We start from the raw sequence: 17,558 nt of genomic DNA, 5'->3' as shown, positions 1-17,558 counted from the left end.
CTGTGTCTCTGTCTCTCTCTCTGCATCTCTCTGTGTCTCTCATGAATAAATAAATAAAATCTTAAAAAAAAAAACACCTCTTTCTGAGCTTTTCAGCCCCTCAGTTGGTTGTTTTAAGGGGGATTTGTAGCCTGCTTAATGTTACAGGTATATTTCTGTTGTTTCCTAACCAACTGGGTCTCACTACATACCAAGTATATGCAGTACTTCTCAGGATTGCTGGAAGCTTCCCTGTTTGCATGACAAAAGTCCCCCAAAGTAACATAGACATCAGTTTTAGAATTCCTCTACTGAGATGCTCCTGGAAATGAAACAGAAGCAAAATTTTCAGAAGGCAGTGAAAACTGATAAGAACAGATACTACACTTGATCTTAGCCAAAAGGCCGAGAAGCGATTATTAGTCATAAAAGAGAATGAAATATTGCCATTTGTGAAAACATGGATGGACCTAGAGGATATTAAGTGAAATAGGTCAGATAGGGAAAAACAAATATCATTTGATTTCACTTACATGTGGAATCTCAAAAACAAAACAAACAACAAAAAATAGAAATGGACTTATACTGGTGGTTGCCAAAGGGGAAAGCTTTGGGGGTAAGCCAAATAAGTGAAAGGGATTAGAAGGTACAAACTTCTAGTTATAAAATAAAGAAGATAAAGGAATGAAAAGTACAACATAGGCAATATAGTCAATAATAAAATAATAATTTTGTATGGTGGCAGATATACTTATTGTGGTCAGCATTTCATAAGGTATATAATTGTTAAATCACTATGTCTGAAGCTAATACAATATTATATGTGAATTGTACTTCAAATAAAAAAATGATTGCAAACTTAAAAAAAAAGAAGGCAGTGAAAAAAACAGAAGATCAGTGACTTGTAAAAACTAGTGGCATGAAGACACAGTTCTTAGCTGAAATTACATTTATTTTATATCTGGGCTCAATTACAGCCATGTTAGAGCTTCGGTGTCTCAGAGATGATCAAACCAATTGGCTGACTGTACAAATGAGGAAAGTAAAGAGGTAAAGAAGCTATCCAGACTCAGGGTAGCTTCCATTGCAACTAATTGCAGCCAGTTAGGATTGGACCATGGAATTAGAATGTTCTATGAGATTCTCCTACCACCTCCTTGTGGATCTTGTTTAAAAATGCAGATTTGTCAGACTCAAGACTGAGAGAACTCAGGGTCTGAGTCAGGCAACTGTATTTTAACAAGCCTCTGCTGCATATGCTCATGCATACCAAGGTTCCAGAATCACCAGTCTGGGTGCTGCTTCCACCTGATAAGATGCCAAGGGAGAAGCAAACTATTTTGTGTCTTTTTTATGTACAGCTTGAAATGAGATCTGTTTGTAGTCTCATTAGGACTTGCAATTATTTATCAGTCCTTTGAGCTTCTATATATGTCTTATCACTACAAGGAAAATACAATGAAGATTTTAAATGCAGAAATAAAAATTTTGTGTAACTTTATACCGACTCAATCTTCAGGGAGTCTGAGTTATAGATAGTTTCAAAGTAAGAATGGCATTTACCACTTAGTACTTTTCAAAATTATACTTAGATTATTTATTGTCAGTTTTCTTCACTTGTTACAAATATGAAATTGTAATGCCTTTACTGGATTTGAACAACATCTGTTTGAAAAAGAATGCTAAGGAGATGTGATTTACAATATATTAAGGGGGTATTTACTCTAAACTGAATTTTTTTAACTGTTGTATTTCTGATTTTTTTGAAATAATTTCATTTCAATGATTGATTTGTAAATAACACATGACCCCCTCCTTTTTTGTTACAACTTATTTTTGAGTTGTGGGGTTTTTTTGAGGGAGGATGTAGAAGGAAAGCCCCAGCATCACTCCTAGAAAAAGAAATGATGTGATGCTCATAGCATATTTCGTAGATAAATAGGGCCATGCTATAATATTGCCTGATGATACTGTTATCACTTAACATTATAGATTTTTTTTTCCATTCTATCTATAGGTTGACTTCAATTTTTAATAGACACAGACTATACTTTGGGGGTATATTCTGATGTAGTCATTTCCCTAGTAATGTCTCCTGAAGTCTCTCTCTCTCTTTCTCTCTCTTTTTTGTTATTAAAATAGTGCTGCATTGGAAAAGAGAAGAAGAAAAGTAAGAAAGAAGAAAAGAAAGAAAGAAAGAAAGAAAGAAAGAAAGAAAGAAAGAAAGAAAGAAAGAAAGAGAGAGAGAGAGAGAGAAAGAAAGAAAGAAAGAAAGAAAGAAAGAAAGAAAGAAAGAAAGAAAAAGAAGAAAGAAGAGAGAGAAAAAAGGAAAGAAAGAAGAGAGAATGAGAAGAAAGAAAATAAAGATAGCTGGAAAGACTATGACACATAATCAAGTGGTTCAATATTCTCATTACAGTTCTCCTAAAAGGGAAGAGAAAAAGGAGCAGAAAGCTTCCTCAAGAAAACAATGGTTAAAAATTCCCATAACTTAGGGAAATAAACAGATATCCAGATTCATGAATATTAAAGAATTCCAAATGAGAAAAATATATAGGGACTCACATCAAGATACCCTGTAATTGAACTGTCAAAAATTAAAGACAAGGAGAGAATCTTAAAAGCAGCAAGAGAAAATCAATTTATTAAGTACAAGGGAATCCCCAAAAAACTATCAGCAGATTCTTCAGCAGTAACTTTGTAAGCAAGAAGAGAGTGGCATGATATACTTAGAGTGCTAAAAGAAAATAAAACTGCCTTCCAAAGCATTTTCAGCAAAGTTGTTCTTCAGAATTAGAGACATAAACAATTTTCCAGACTTTGTGGTAACCACAAAGCAAAAACTTATTGTAGATACATACAAGATAAAGGAATATAAGCATATTGCTATACTAAATCATTTTATCACATGGAAGAGACAAAGAAGAAATAAATAAATAAATTATAAAACAGCCATAAAACAATGAACAAAATGGCAATAATAAATCTAGATGTATAATCACTTTAAATGTAAATGGACTAAATTCTTCAATCATAATACAGAAAGTGCCTGAATGGATTTTTAAAAAGAAAAAAAAAGACCCAAATATCTGCTTCCTACGGAGGCTTACTTCAGATAAGGACACACAGACTGAATCAAGGGGTTAGAAAAACAAATTTCACACAAAATAGATACCAGAAGGAAGCATAGATAGCCATACTTATTTAAGACAAAATAGACTTTAAGCTGAAGACTCTAACAAGAAATAAAGGTATATATATAAAGATAAAGGGGTTTATCCAACAAGAAAAGTATTTATGCACCTAACATAAGAGTACCTAAATATTAACAGAACTGAAGGAAGCAATAAAGAGTAATGTGATAATAAAATATCCTATTTCAATTTGGATAGATCATTTAGGCATAAAATCAGTTAAGGAAATATTTGACTTAAAGGACACATTAGACCAAAGAGACTTAACAGACACTTATAGAACATTCCACTCAATAGCAGCAAAATATACAGTATATACATATCCTTCCCAAGGACAGCAGGGACTTTTTCCAAAATAGATCACATGTTAGGCCACAAAACAAGTCTTAATACATTAAGAACATTAACATTATGTAAAGATTCTATTATGACCATAATGATGTAAAACTAGAAATCAATTACAAGAGAAAAACTAGAAAATTCATAATTATGTGGAGATCAAACGTTATTGAACAACCAATGGGTCAAAGAAGAAATTAAAAGATAAATTGAGAAAAAAATCATTAGACCAATAAAAATAGAAATACAACATACCAAATATTATGAAATGCAGCAAAAGCAATTCTAAAAGGGAAGTTGATAGAATAAATGCTTATATTAGGAAAAAAGAAAGATCTCAAACAATTTAACTTTACCCCTCAAGGAAGGAAAAGAACCCAAAATTAGTAGAAAGAAGGATATAATGAAGATCCAGTGGAAATAAATGAAGTAGAGAAAAAACAGAAAGAAGAAAGAAAGAAAAGAAAAGAAAAGAAAGAAAGAAAGAAAGAAAGAAAGAAAGAAAGAAAGAAAAGAAAAAAAATCAATGAAAGGATTTTTTAAAAGACAAAGTAGACATACCCTAGCTAGACTTAGAAAGCAAAAAAGGATTCAAATAAAATTAGAAATGAAAGAGGACACATTCAACTGATATTAACACATGTAAAGATTATAAGAGAGTACTATGAACAATCATATGCCAACAAATTGGACAACCTAGAAGAAACTGATAAATTCTGAAACATAAAATCTACCAATACTGAATCGTGAAGAAAAAGAAACCTGACCATATGCATCACTAGTAAAGAGACAGAAACAATAAATAAAAATCTCCAAAATATATGTGATGAGCAGTAAGTGTTGGATGAAAGTGTTGAAACACTATATTATACACCTGAAACTAATATCACACTGTTTGTTAACTGGAATTCAAATAAAAACTTCAGAAAAAGAAAGGTAAAAAGACAAAACAAAACAAAACACCTCCATCAAATAAATTCTAGAACCAGACAGCTCACCAGTGAATTCTACCAAACATTCAAGGAAGAGTTAATACCAACCTTTCTTAAACTCTTCCAAAAATTGGAAGTGTTAGTGGGGGGAACATTTATTTCCAAATTCATTGGAAAGGTTGGCATTCCTCTGATACCAAAATCAGACAAGGGCACTACAAGAAAAGAAAATTATAGACTGAAACCCACAATGAACGTAAACCAAAGTCCTTCACAAAATATTAGCAAGCCAAATTAAACAATATGTTAAAAAGGATCATATGCAATGATCATATGGGATTTTTTCCAGGAATGCAAATATGGTTCAACATCTGCAAATCAATATGATATATCACATTAACAAAATGAAGAATAAAAACTACGATCTCAATAGATGTAGAAAAATCATTTGACAGAAATCAACATCCATTCATGATATACCCTCAGCAAACTGGGTATCTAGAAGCTCTCTCGGGGCTTGGATAGTGAAAGAAGAGGAATCGAACATGAGATTTCCCATAGTCCTGTCACAGTAGAAGTGAGCCTGACAACAAAGTAAACATGGAGAAAAGAAGAACCAAGAAATACAGAAAAGCTCTTGATGACTGTATATTAAGCACCGTGAAGACTGTGTAATGCTCATCAGTGCTTGATGAATCCCAGATTTTCATGTGGTTATATTGGAGCCATATGCCACTTCTAATCAATAAACATAAGTGATATATTTGTTTTACATGCCAAAGTATTTCAGAGCACATATGGATTATTCACAGTCTCTCTCTTCACTGGTCATAGTAACACAAAAAAATGACATAATAAAATGGTGGCATCACGATGATCAGCAACAATGTGAAACAATCTACTGATCTGCATTAGATGACATAAGAAATACTAAGGCTTAAAATTCTGGAGTCAGATTAAAAAAAAACAACACTTGATCTCAGAAAGTAGTCATCTATATATTACCAAAAAAAGGAGGGGGGGTAATCTGAGCAGATTCACTCAAACATGACCAAGATGAAGAGGAATAAAATGAAATAAAATGAAAACTTCAAATTCTAGAGGTCCTAAGAGAGATAATAAATATATCACGCAAAATTCAAAGTACTCCTACTAGAAAAAAAATTACCCCAAATTGGAAATTAATTTTTCATAAATGGAGGAACAGAACTACTTAGTATGGATAGTCATTAAAGCAAGAGCTTAATTATGAGACTACTGTCAATAAAATGAAAGTTCAAAAGTGAGATGATAAAATAAGAAAATAAAGGTGGCTTCTAAATGTGGTGAAGTGAAATTAAAACAAATTAGAGACAGAAATGGTGTTGAAAATGGAATTACTTGCATAAAGAAAAGTCTTGCAATAGTAGGATAGAAAGTGAATGCAGTTTCTTTTTTAAAGGCAAAGGTTACTATAACAACAACAAAAGATCCAAATCGGTATAGAAAATAGATAAAATATCTAATATAAAGATAATGGTGCTGAAATAGAGATTAATAAATGTAACGTAATATAAATTTAAATTAAATAAGAAAAAATTCTCCCCCCAAAAGAATTTTTAAAAGGGAAAAAGATTCTCTGATTTTTTGAAAAATATTTTATTTATTTATTTGACACACAGAGAGAGCACACACCAGAGAGCACAAGCAGGGAAAACAGCAAAGGGAGAGGGAGAAGCAGACTCCCCAGTGAGCAGGGAGCCTGACAGGGGGATCATGACCTGAGCCCAATGCAGATGGTTAACCATCTGAGTCACCCAGGTGCCTCAAAATTCCCTAACTAAAAAAAAAAAAACCAAAACACTTTGACTCTTGTACATAAACACATCGTATTCAATGAAAATATGGTAACAGAGCACTTAGTGCCAGACATAAACTGGATAAGCTATTGAACGTAAGGAAAACAGAAATTATTATAATTATTTTTATAATTATTCTGGTACCCAGACATAGAAGAAAAATATCAAGGAAAAAATAGTAGACTAATTTCATATTCCTATAAAGTATTATTCAATGCCAGAAGACAGTATGAAGTGCATATAAATTCTGAAGGAACAAAAGTATGACATAAGAATATTACATACAGCAAAATGTCCATCAAATACAGTGGACACTAGTTGATATTCTCAAACATGACAGAGCCTGAGTTTTTCTTAAAAAAGAAAATTACTTCACCTTGGAATTTAGCCACTTGAGAACTAAATAAAAATAAAAAATAATTTAAAAATATGCTAAATTTAAGAGATGCTAAAAAGAGTGGTTATAAGCATTGATGAGTTTAAAGATTGAATTGATTTATAGAATAGAGGAATTGTTAACATTGTTTTTAAATTTATCTTTGTATTTTGCTTCATTATTTGAATTCATTAGAATGAGCATATGTGATTTTACCAAACAGCATTTTTTTGCTTAAAAAGAGACTAAATTGGAAAATTATTAGCAATTGTTAAGACCATGACAATATATCAACATTTATTTTTTTAGTTCAGTACTATATATTAATTTTTAATATATTGTTATTACAAAGAATCCTGAGTGCATGCAGTTATGAAGAGAAGTTGGGATAATCTGTAAAAGTGACACAGAATTAATAAAAAGCATGAAAATTAATGATTTTTTCAGAGAATGGGGAGCAGTCTCAATAAACTGGAATTCAGTTCTGGTGAGATATATCTACAATGTAGAAGATGAAAATACACCTGATAACCTAACTTGAAGCTACATTATAGACCCTATTAACACTTCTCAGTAGAAAGTGGGAAAGTTTTGAAACCAAAGAGAAACAAAGTCATAAGAGATGTAAAGGCAGCATAATCTCTAAGACACTAATTTTAGGAATGCATGGTAATCACATATTCAGTGAGCTCCTTGGCTATGCTGATAAAAATCAGAGAATATTTGCAAAAAATGTTCACCTTCTATTTTAGATAGATACCAAGTATTTATATATGCTAATTAAATGAAAATATTTGAGTCATAAGAGAGGATGAACAGGTAAGAGATCCAGAAGATCCTTATGTAAATTTTATTCATTGCACTGGGAAAGAAATAGATATGGAAACAAAGGAGCTTCAATCATCATCATTTATCCCAAGACTTTCCAGTACATTGTTTTGAAGTACAAGTGAGAAGAAAATGAGAAGCACAGAGCTCAGACTATAACAAGTAGAGACAGTTCCAGGGATTCCCCCTTATTGGGGGAATGAGCCAAAGACCACTGATGCATAATGGGAGGAACATTGAAGTTAGACTCTGGAAATAAGGACTTCAATTTTGACTTATAATTCACTTATAATTCATTTTATGATTCATAAATTCATTATTAGTAATTAAGACTGAGAAAATCACTAGCAATGGATTCCTCTATTTCCTTATTTGTAAAATCAAAATAGTACTGATCTGCTCTAAAGGATATGATTTATGTAAGGATCTAGAATGGGATGATAAAATATTTTTTTCTTTTTTTTAAAAAAGATTTTATTTATTTATTCATGAGAAACAGAGAGAGAGAGAGAGAGGCAGAGACAGAGGTAGAGGGAGAAGCAGGGGGATCCCTGGGTGGCGCAGCGGTTTAAGGTCTGCCTTTGGCCCAGGGCGCGATCCTGAAGACCCGGGATCGAATCCCACATCGGGCTCCCAGTGCATGGAGCCTGCTTCTCCTTCTGCCTATGTCTCTGCTTCTCTCTCTCTCTGTGTGACTATAATAAATAAATAAAAATTTTAAAAAAATGTTTAAAAAAAAAAAAAAAGAGGGAGAAGCAGGCCCCATGCAGGGAGCCTGACGTGGGACTTGATCCCGGGACTCCAGGATCACGCCCTGGGCTAAAGGCAGATGCTAAACCACTGAGCCACCCAGGGATCCCTAAAAGATTTCTTTCAATGGCAGAGTATGGAGTACCCAAAATTTTCTTCACAAAAGAATGAAAATACTGCTCAAAATTATCAAAATTGAGTTGTTGAGAACTCTAGAAATTAATCAAAAGCTTAAAAAGAACAATCCAAGGAGTGTTTTTTTTTAAATCACATTTTACACTTTATTTATTTATTTATTTATTTTACATTTTACACTTTAAATACATGCAAATGTTCGCCAATTTTTCCTCAATCAAGCCAACAGGAAAAAAAGACTTGAAGTTGTTGACGTTCAACTTTCTTGGCAATTCTTTTGGTGCTTAGAGTACCTCCACTAGGATTGTACCATGAAAATGTTCCAAGTTCAGTGGAGATAATTCCTTCATTTTGGACGGTCGAATCACTAACTTCATCTACAGTTAGGATAATTTATTGCCTTGTTTTCAGTTTTTTTTAAATAATAAATTTATTTATTTATTTATTTATTTATTTATTTATTTTTATTGGTGTTCAACTTGCCAACATACAGAATAACACCCAGTCCTCATCCCATCAAGTGCCCCCCTCAGTGCCCGTCACCCAGTCACTCCCACCCCCCGCCCTCCTCCCCTTCCACCACCCCAAGTTCATTTCCCAGAGTTAGGAGTCTTCATGTTCTGTCTCCCTTTCTGATATTTCCTACCCATTTTTTCTCCCTTCCCTTCTATTCCCTTTCACTATTATTTATATTCCCCAAATGAATGAGAACATATAATGTTTGTCCTTCTCCGATTGACTCATTTCACTCAGCGTAATACCCTGCAGTTCCATCCACGTTGAAGCAAATGGTGGGTATTTGTCGTTTCTAATGGCTGAGGAATATTCCACTGTATACATAAACCACATCTTTATCCATCATCCTTCGAGACACCGAGGCTCCTTCCACAGTTTGGCTATTGTGGACATTGCTGCTATAAACATCGGGGTGCAGGTGTCTCGGCGTTTCACTGTATCTGTATCTTTGGGGTAAATCACCAGCAGTGCAATTGCTGGGTCTTAGGGCAGGTCTATTTTTAACCCTTTGAGGAACCTCCACACAGTTTTCCAGAGTGGCTGCACCAGGTCACATTCCCACCAACAGTGCAAGAGGGTTCCCCTTTCTCCACATCCTCTCCAACATTTGTGGTTTCCTGCCTTGTTAGTTTTCCCCATTCTCACTGGTGTGAGGTGGTATCTCATTGTGGTTTTGATTTGTATTTCCCTGATGGCCAGTGATGCAGAGCATTTTCTCATGTGCATGTTGGCCATGTCTATCTATGTCTTCCTCTGTGAGATTTCTGTTCATGTCTTTTGCCCATTTCATGATTGGATTGTTGGTTTCTTTGCTGTTGAGTTTAATAAGTTCTTTATAGATCTTGGAAACTAGCCCTTTATCTATAGGTCATTTGCAAATATCTTCTCCCATTCTGTAGGTTGTCTTTCAGTTTTGTTGACTGTATCCTTTGCTGTGCAAAAGCTTCTTATCTTGATGAAGTCCCAATAGTTCATTTTTGCTTTTGTTTCTTTTGCCTTGGTGGATGTATCTTGCAAGAAGTTACTGTGACCAAGCTCAAAAAGGGTGTTGCCTGTGTTCTCCTCTAGGATTTTGATGGAATCTTGTCTCACATTTAGATCTTTCATCCATTTTGAGTTTATCTTTGTGTCTGGTGAAAGAGAGTGGTCTAGTTTCATTCTTCTGCATGTGGATGTCCAATTTTCCCAGCACCATTTATTGAAGAGACTTTCTTCCAGTGGATAGTCTTTCCTCCTTTATTGAATATTAGTTGGCCATAAAGTTCAGGGTCCACTTCTGGGTTCTCTATTCTGTTCCATTGATCTGTATGTCTGTTTTTGTGCCAGTACCACACTGTCTTGATGACCACAGCATTGTAGTACAACCTGAAATCTGGCATTTTGATGCCCCCAGATATGGTTTTCTTTTTTAAAATTCCCCTGGCTATTCGGGGTCTTTTCTGATTACACACAAATCTTAAAATAACTTGTTCTAACTCTGAAGAAAGTCCATGGTATTTTGACAAGGATTGCATTAAATGTGTAAATTGCCCTGGGTAACATTGACATTTTCACAATATTAATTCTGCCAATCCATGAGCATGGAATATGTTTCCATCTCTTTGTGTCTTTCTCAATTTCTTTCAGAAGTGTTCTATAGTTTTGAGGGTATAGATCCTTTACCTCTTTGGTTAGGTTTATTCCTAGGTATCTGATGCTTTTGGGTGCAATTGTCAATGGGATTGACTCCTTAATTTCTCTTTCTTCAGTCTCATGGTTAGGGTATAGAAATGCCACTGACTTCTGGGCATGGATTTTGTATCCTGCCATGCTACCAAAGTGCTGTATGAGTTCTAGCAATCTTGGGGTGGAGTTTTTTGGGTTTTCTATGTAGAGTATCATGTCATCGGCGAAGAGAGAGAGTTTGACTCCTTCTTTGCCAATTTGAATGCCTTTAATGTCTTTTTGTTGTCTGATTGCTGAGGCTAGGACTTCTAGTATGTGAATAGCAGTGGTGAGAGTGGACATCCCTGTCATGTCCTGATCTTAGGGGAAAGGCTCCCTGTGCTTCCCCATTGAGAATGATATTTGCTGTGCGCTTTTTGTAGATGGCTTTTAAGATGTTGAGGAATGTTCCCTCTATCCCTACACTCTGAAGAGGTTTGATCAGGAATGGATGCTGTATTTTGTCAAATGCTTTCTCTGCATCTAATGAGAGGATCATATGGTTCTTGGTTTTTCTCTTGCTGATATGATGAATCACATTGATTGTTTTACGAGTGTTGAACCAGCCTTGTGTCCCGGGAATAAATCCTACTCGGTCATGGTGAATGCTTTTCTTAATGTATTGTTGGATCCTATTGGCCAGTATCTTGTTGAGAATTTTTGCATCCATGTTCATCAGGGATATTGGTCTATAATTCTCCTTTTTGGTGGGGTCTCTGTCTGGTTTTGGAATTAAGGTGATGCTGGCCTCAGAGAACAAATTTGGAAGTACTCCATCTCTTTCTATCTTTCCAAACAGCTTTAGTAGAATAAGTATGGTTTCTTCTTTAAACGTTTGATAGAATTCCCTTGGGAAGCCATCTGGCCCTGGACTTTTGTGTCTTGGGAGGTTTTTGATGACTGCTTCAATTTCCTCCCTGGTTATTGCCAAGGGGTGTTTAAGAGAAGTCACTGAATCTCAGTAACAGCAGTTAGATGTGTGTCATTTAAACTAACGTTACTCCCATTTCCCAGGCCTAAGCTCCATCATAGCCTTGAAAATGAAGAGTCTTGTAAGCAACTATAGCTGTGAAAACAATCAGCTTAACAGGCACTAGAGGAATAAGATAGGTTTGAAAACTTTCCAAAAAGTCCCATCCCAAGGTAATTGTCATTATTTCATCTGTCTGGAAAATCCCTAGAAAACCGCATCCACTAAACTTGTCATATTTTGACTTAGAGCTGGCTCAGTGGGAAAAGCCCTATCAGAGAGCATATGTCAAAAACAATCAGGGGCATTAGATTAAATCACAGTTGCCTGAGGCAGCAATAACAGGTGGGACAACCAAGAAAAATCACCAATATCTTAAAAGCAAAATTTGGGAATGAGATGTAGGGCCTTTGAAAAGCTCAGACATATTCCTAGGAATATAGAAAGCCATACACATGTTCAGAGCTATGCATAGGCCCAGGACAAACCTGAGAGTGGTATCATATCTCACCTCCAGCTCATCTTGAGTCCTATATAAGTGGGATGTAAGGACTAAACTGAGTTTTAAAGTGCTGGAGCACTGGGTCATGCCCAACACACACAGAACTCCTTACTAAAGAGTGAGAGATTTTTTTGGTTTAAGGCTTTAAAGGGAAAAAAAGACTATTTAATTAACTAATTACTAAACTAAGTGAGTAGAGGCATGATTATCCATCAATAACAGAATACAGTCTTTACAGAATTACTCCAAAAAAGTCACAAAATAAACAACAGAAACAGGACACTGACCAAAAAAATAAATAAATAAACAAAACCAACAAACAAAAATATAGTGACAGCAAACCCTAAAAGAGGGGGGAAGGATCTGATTTCCCATAGATGTCATATAATATTATTTAATTGTCCAATTTTAAGAATAACAACATCTGACTGGCTCAGTTGGTAGGGCATTTGACTCAGGGTTGTAATTGCAGCCCCATGTGGAGTGTAGAGATTATTTAAAAAATAAATATTAATTTAAAACTACAAATAACAAAAAAGAGATATGTGAAGAAGGAAAATATGGCCCAAACACAGGAAAAAGTATCAACTACAAATCTAAACTAGACGAAGACTATAAATTAGCTATTGTAAGTACATGCAAAGAAGAAAAAAATTGCTAAATAATTAAAGTAAGTGTGAGAATTATGTCTTGTCAAATAAAGATGTCAAGAGACATTCTTTTTATAAAAAAAGAATGAGCAGAAATTCTACAGGTAAAAAGGTACAGTAACAAATGAAAAAATTGCATAGAGTGGTTCAACAACAGATCTGAGTGGGTAAAAGGGAAAAAAATCAGTCAACTTGAAGATTGATCCATTGTGAATATCCAATTTGAGGAACTAAAAGAAATATGAATGAAGAAAATTAACAGAGCCTTAGACATCTATAGGACAACATGAAGCATATCAATATGCACATAATGGGGATTTCAGAAAAAGAAAAGAAAGAAACAAAGGGGTAGAAAGAACATTTGAGAAATAGTCATTGAGGACATAACAAATTGATGAAATACAGTAACACACAAGAAATTCAATAAACTTCAAATAGGATTCCCTCAAAGATATAGGAGACAAATTGTTTCAAATTGTTGAAAGACAAACACAAAGTGGAAATTCTGAAAGTATCCATCATCTTAGAGAATACACAAATTATCATAAACAGAATGGCACTAGAAATATAAACACCAGTGGTGCATATGGTGGTTCTCAGGTGGAAGTGAACAACAGCTTTTTCGATACTGAAGGAAAAGCAATCTGGGTTATTTTTTTTTAAAGACTTTATTTATTTATTCATGAGAGACACAGAGAGAGAGACAGAGAGAGAGAGAGAGAGAGGCAGAGACACAGGCAGAGGGAGAAGCCGGCTCCATGCAGGAAGCCCGACGTGGGACTTGATCCCTGGACTCCAGGATCATGCCCTGGGCTGAAGGTGGTGCTAAACTACTGAGCCACCCAGGCTGCCCTGCAATCTGGGTTATTTAAGTGGCAGAGAACCTGTTTTCCTGTTGGGTGAGATGCATAGCTTGTAAGTGATAAATTTGGATGTTTAGCTGAGGAGAGAAACTAAGCAAAATGTGAAAAGTGTAGCCTTGTTTCTTCTTGCTGCTTCAAATGAAATATGACAGAACAGAGATAAACAGAGAAATAAATTATTAAGCAGATAGGAACCCATTCTTGAGAATTTGGAAAATTTTAATCTAACCAGGCATAGTATTCTGGAAACAGGTCCAAGGGTGTTGTTGAACAACCGTTTGCTGAAGAGATGAGGTGTGTGACACATGGATCCAATCATCCATTTCAGCAGAAACCAGAAATAGAAATGTGGTTAACTAGGAAAGGGCTATGGAGGACTCCCTTGTTGATATCATGGGTCCCATCAATCACATGGAAGACTAACAAGATTTTTGAGAGTTTTATATCAGCAGAAATACTGCCAGCCTGGACTGAAAAGAACAGAGATAGGATGAAGTGAAGGAAGTAAAACCCTGTGGGCAGAATCATGGATGCAGAGGCCTACCAACAGGACCTCCTAGGCCTAAAACGGAACTTGAAGGGTGAGACTACTTACTTTCAGGACAAGAAGACAAAGTGTTGACCAAAGACGATAACTCTCTGATCTCTATCTAATGGAATGTGCTCTGGTGAGCTTTGGACTTGCTGGAGACCCCTGACTTCTTTCTTCCTTCCAATTTCTTCCTACTAAAATAGAAATCTCTATCCTATGCTGGTCCTACCCTTCCATTTCACAAATAGATAACTTGTCTGGTTTCACAGGCTCACAGATGGAGGATTTTGTCCCAGGATGAGTCATACTGATTCTCACTCAGAACTGATTTAAATGATTTAGATAAGAGTTGGCACTTTGAGCTGATAATACTGAGATGTGCTTTGGGACTTAAAGGTGATACTGGAATGGCTAAGATGTGGGGAATTTGGGGTTATAGTGAGTCTATTTTCCTCTTGAGAAGGACATGAATTTGGGGGTATAGGGCTAGAGTACAGGCTGTTATAGGTTGAACTGTGTACCCCCCAAAAGATATGTTGAAATCCCAACCCCCAGTCCCTTAGAATATAACTTATTTGGAATTGGGTCATTACAGATGTAATTAGTTAAGGTCATATTGGAGTATGATGGGCTTTTAATCCAACATGGCAGGTGTCCCTATAGGAAGAAGAGAGAGACATACAGGGAGAGACAGCCTTATGATGATGGAAACAGAGATTAGAGTGATGTATATACAAGACAGGAACATTGAGGATAGCCAGCAAAGATCAGTAGCTAAAACAGGCAATAAAGAATTTTCCCCTACAAATTTGAGAGAGATCATGGCCCTGCCAACATCTCATTTCAGACTTCTGGTCTCCAGCACTGTGACACATTAAGTTGCTATAGTTTTCAGCCATTCAATTTTTGGGACTTGGTTACAGCAGCCTTTGGAAACTGATTGACAATTCAATCATCAAAATATTCTTTTTTTTCCCCCCAAATTGTGTTAAGACAACCAGACATTCATTTGCAAAAAGAATAAAGCTGGACCTTACCTCATTGTAATATAAAAACTTAACCCAAAATAGACCATAAACATAAATGTAACTGTTAAAACTATAAAATTCTCAGAAGAAAGCAAAGGTGTAAATCCTCATGACCTTAGATTAGGTAATGGTTTCTTAGATATGACTCCAAAAGCACAAGTAACAATAACAACATCAACAAAAATGAACACTGAGGGCTATTAAAATTTCAAAATTAACATCTTTCTTGTTTCAAAGACACCTTTAACAATTTAAAAAAACAATCTACAAAATGGGAGAAAATATTGGCCAATAATATATTTGATAAAGAGCCTGTACTTAGTATATACAGAGAACTTCTGCCATTCAAAAAAAAAAAGACAAAACAATTATATATATATATATGTAAATATATATACATATATAATGTTGCTATATGACCAAGCAATTTCATTCCTAAGTACATATCAAAGAGAACCGAAAACTGATACACAAAAACTTGTGTATGGATGTCCACAGCAGGATTACAGGAATAGGCAAAAAATGGAAACAATCCAAATGTTTAACATAAAATCTGTAGAATGAATTATCATTTGGAATAAAAAACATGAAGTACTGATATATGTGACAATGTGGATCAACCTTGAAAATATTATGCTAAGTGAAAAACAAGACAAAAACTAAAACATATTGTATGATTCTACTCACAGAAAATGCACAGAATAGGGGCAACTGGGTGGCTCAGTCGGTTAAGCATCTACCTTGGACTCAGGTCATGATCCCAGGGTCCTGGAATTGAACCCCGCATGGGGCTCCCTGCTCAGCGGGGAGCCTGCTTCTCCCTCTCCCACTCCCTTGCTTGTGTTTTCTGTCAAATATATAAAAAAGAATTAAAAAATACACAGAATAGGCAAATTCATAGAAAATAAAAGTAGACTAGTGCTTACCAAGAGCTTGGGCAAGGAAGGAATGGATACTGACTGCTAATTAGTGTGGGTTTCCCTTCAAAGGTAATTAAAATATCTTAAAATTAGATGATAGTGATAAATTCACAGGTGCAAATATACTAAAACCACTGAATTATATACTTGCAAAAGGTGAATTTTATGATATACAGTCATATCACACTGTCGCCATTATAAATATAAAGTTGGGAAAAGCTAATTAAGAAAACTCAGGATTTTTTCTATAGTACTTTTCAAATCTCACATCATGATACTGTGCCCAAGAATGTCCAATGAAGTTATATATGCTGCATATCCCTAAAATGATCATTCTGGACAACAATGCTCCATGGGATGTCTTAAATTATTCTTGATCTCTTCATTCCCTGGGATCAAGGTAGAAGTCTTGAAAACTCTGCTCCCTATAACTGAGTAGTCAAGTTTATAATGAAGCTTTCCTGAAATTAAAAATATATATGTAATGGGATGCCTGGGTGGCTCAGCAGTTGAGCCTTTTGGCTCAGGGCCTGATCCCAGGGTCCTGGGATTGAGTCCCACATCAGGTTCCTTGCATGGAGCCTGTTTTTCCCTCTGCCTCTCTCTCTCTCTCTCATTTATAAATAAATAAAATAAAATAAACATAAAATTATATATTCATTCTATCAAATGTATGAAAAAACATGTATTTTAGCACTGGCGGAATGTTAAAATGCAACGTTAAAGTAATGTCCTGGTCTTCTGAGGCAATATGTTACGGGAATATTTCTGGAAAGATGTCACCCAGTCTGTGTCAGTTAGAGACCATGTGAATGTAAGGGTAGATCTTAGTCTTGTGAGCTTCAGTTCACCTGTCTTTATCGATTAAAAAGGTGCCAAATTCATTGAACTGTTGTTAGGATTTGATTAGATAATTTGTGCAAGGTTCAGAGTGACTGCTATATATAAAGAACTTAATAAATATATATGTCTTTTTATTGTTGATATTGTTATTCTCAACTAGAAGATCCTGCAGAAAAATACCTTAATATTCAACACAGCATGTAATTCCCGTCAAATTTAAGAGAGCTTCTGAGAAAACATTAGAAAAATAAAATGGGAATTTTAGGGCAATGATATTATTATCCTGGGTGACACTATAATGGTAGATTCATGTCATCATACATTTATCCAAACTCATAGAATGTACAAAGCAAAGAGTGAGCCCTAATATAAACCATGAACTTTGGGGATAATGACGTGCCCATGTGGATTCATCAGTTGCAACAAATGTACCACACTAGAGCAAAATACCAAAAATAGGAGAAATGGGTGGATGAAGAAGGGTAAGGAAATATTTTGGAGCTCTCTGTACTTTTCATGCTAATCTTTTCTGTAAATTAAGACTGCTAAAAAAATAGTCTATCAATCAAAAAAGAAAAAATGTGAAATTAAATAGAGTTCATCCATATTGCCCCAGAATAAACATCATGTCTTTTATGCTGAAAATCCAATACGGCATG

At 35.0% G+C, this 17,558-nt stretch overlaps 1 pseudogene; it reads right to left on the bottom strand.

The window, feature by feature from the left end:
• Positions 1-191: 191 nt before the first annotated feature.
• On the bottom strand, positions 192-396 carry LOC144288170 (U2 spliceosomal RNA; annotated as a pseudogene).
• Positions 397-17,558: the final 17,162 nt, after the last annotated feature.

Source organism: Canis aureus, chromosome 17 (genome assembly GCF_053574225.1).
Source record: "Canis aureus isolate CA01 chromosome 17, VMU_Caureus_v.1.0, whole genome shotgun sequence".
Lineage (NCBI taxonomy): Eukaryota > Metazoa > Chordata > Mammalia > Carnivora > Canidae > Canis > Canis aureus.
The sequence above is the reverse complement of the archived record's forward strand: the minus strand, read 5'-3'. Positions and strand labels throughout refer to the sequence as shown.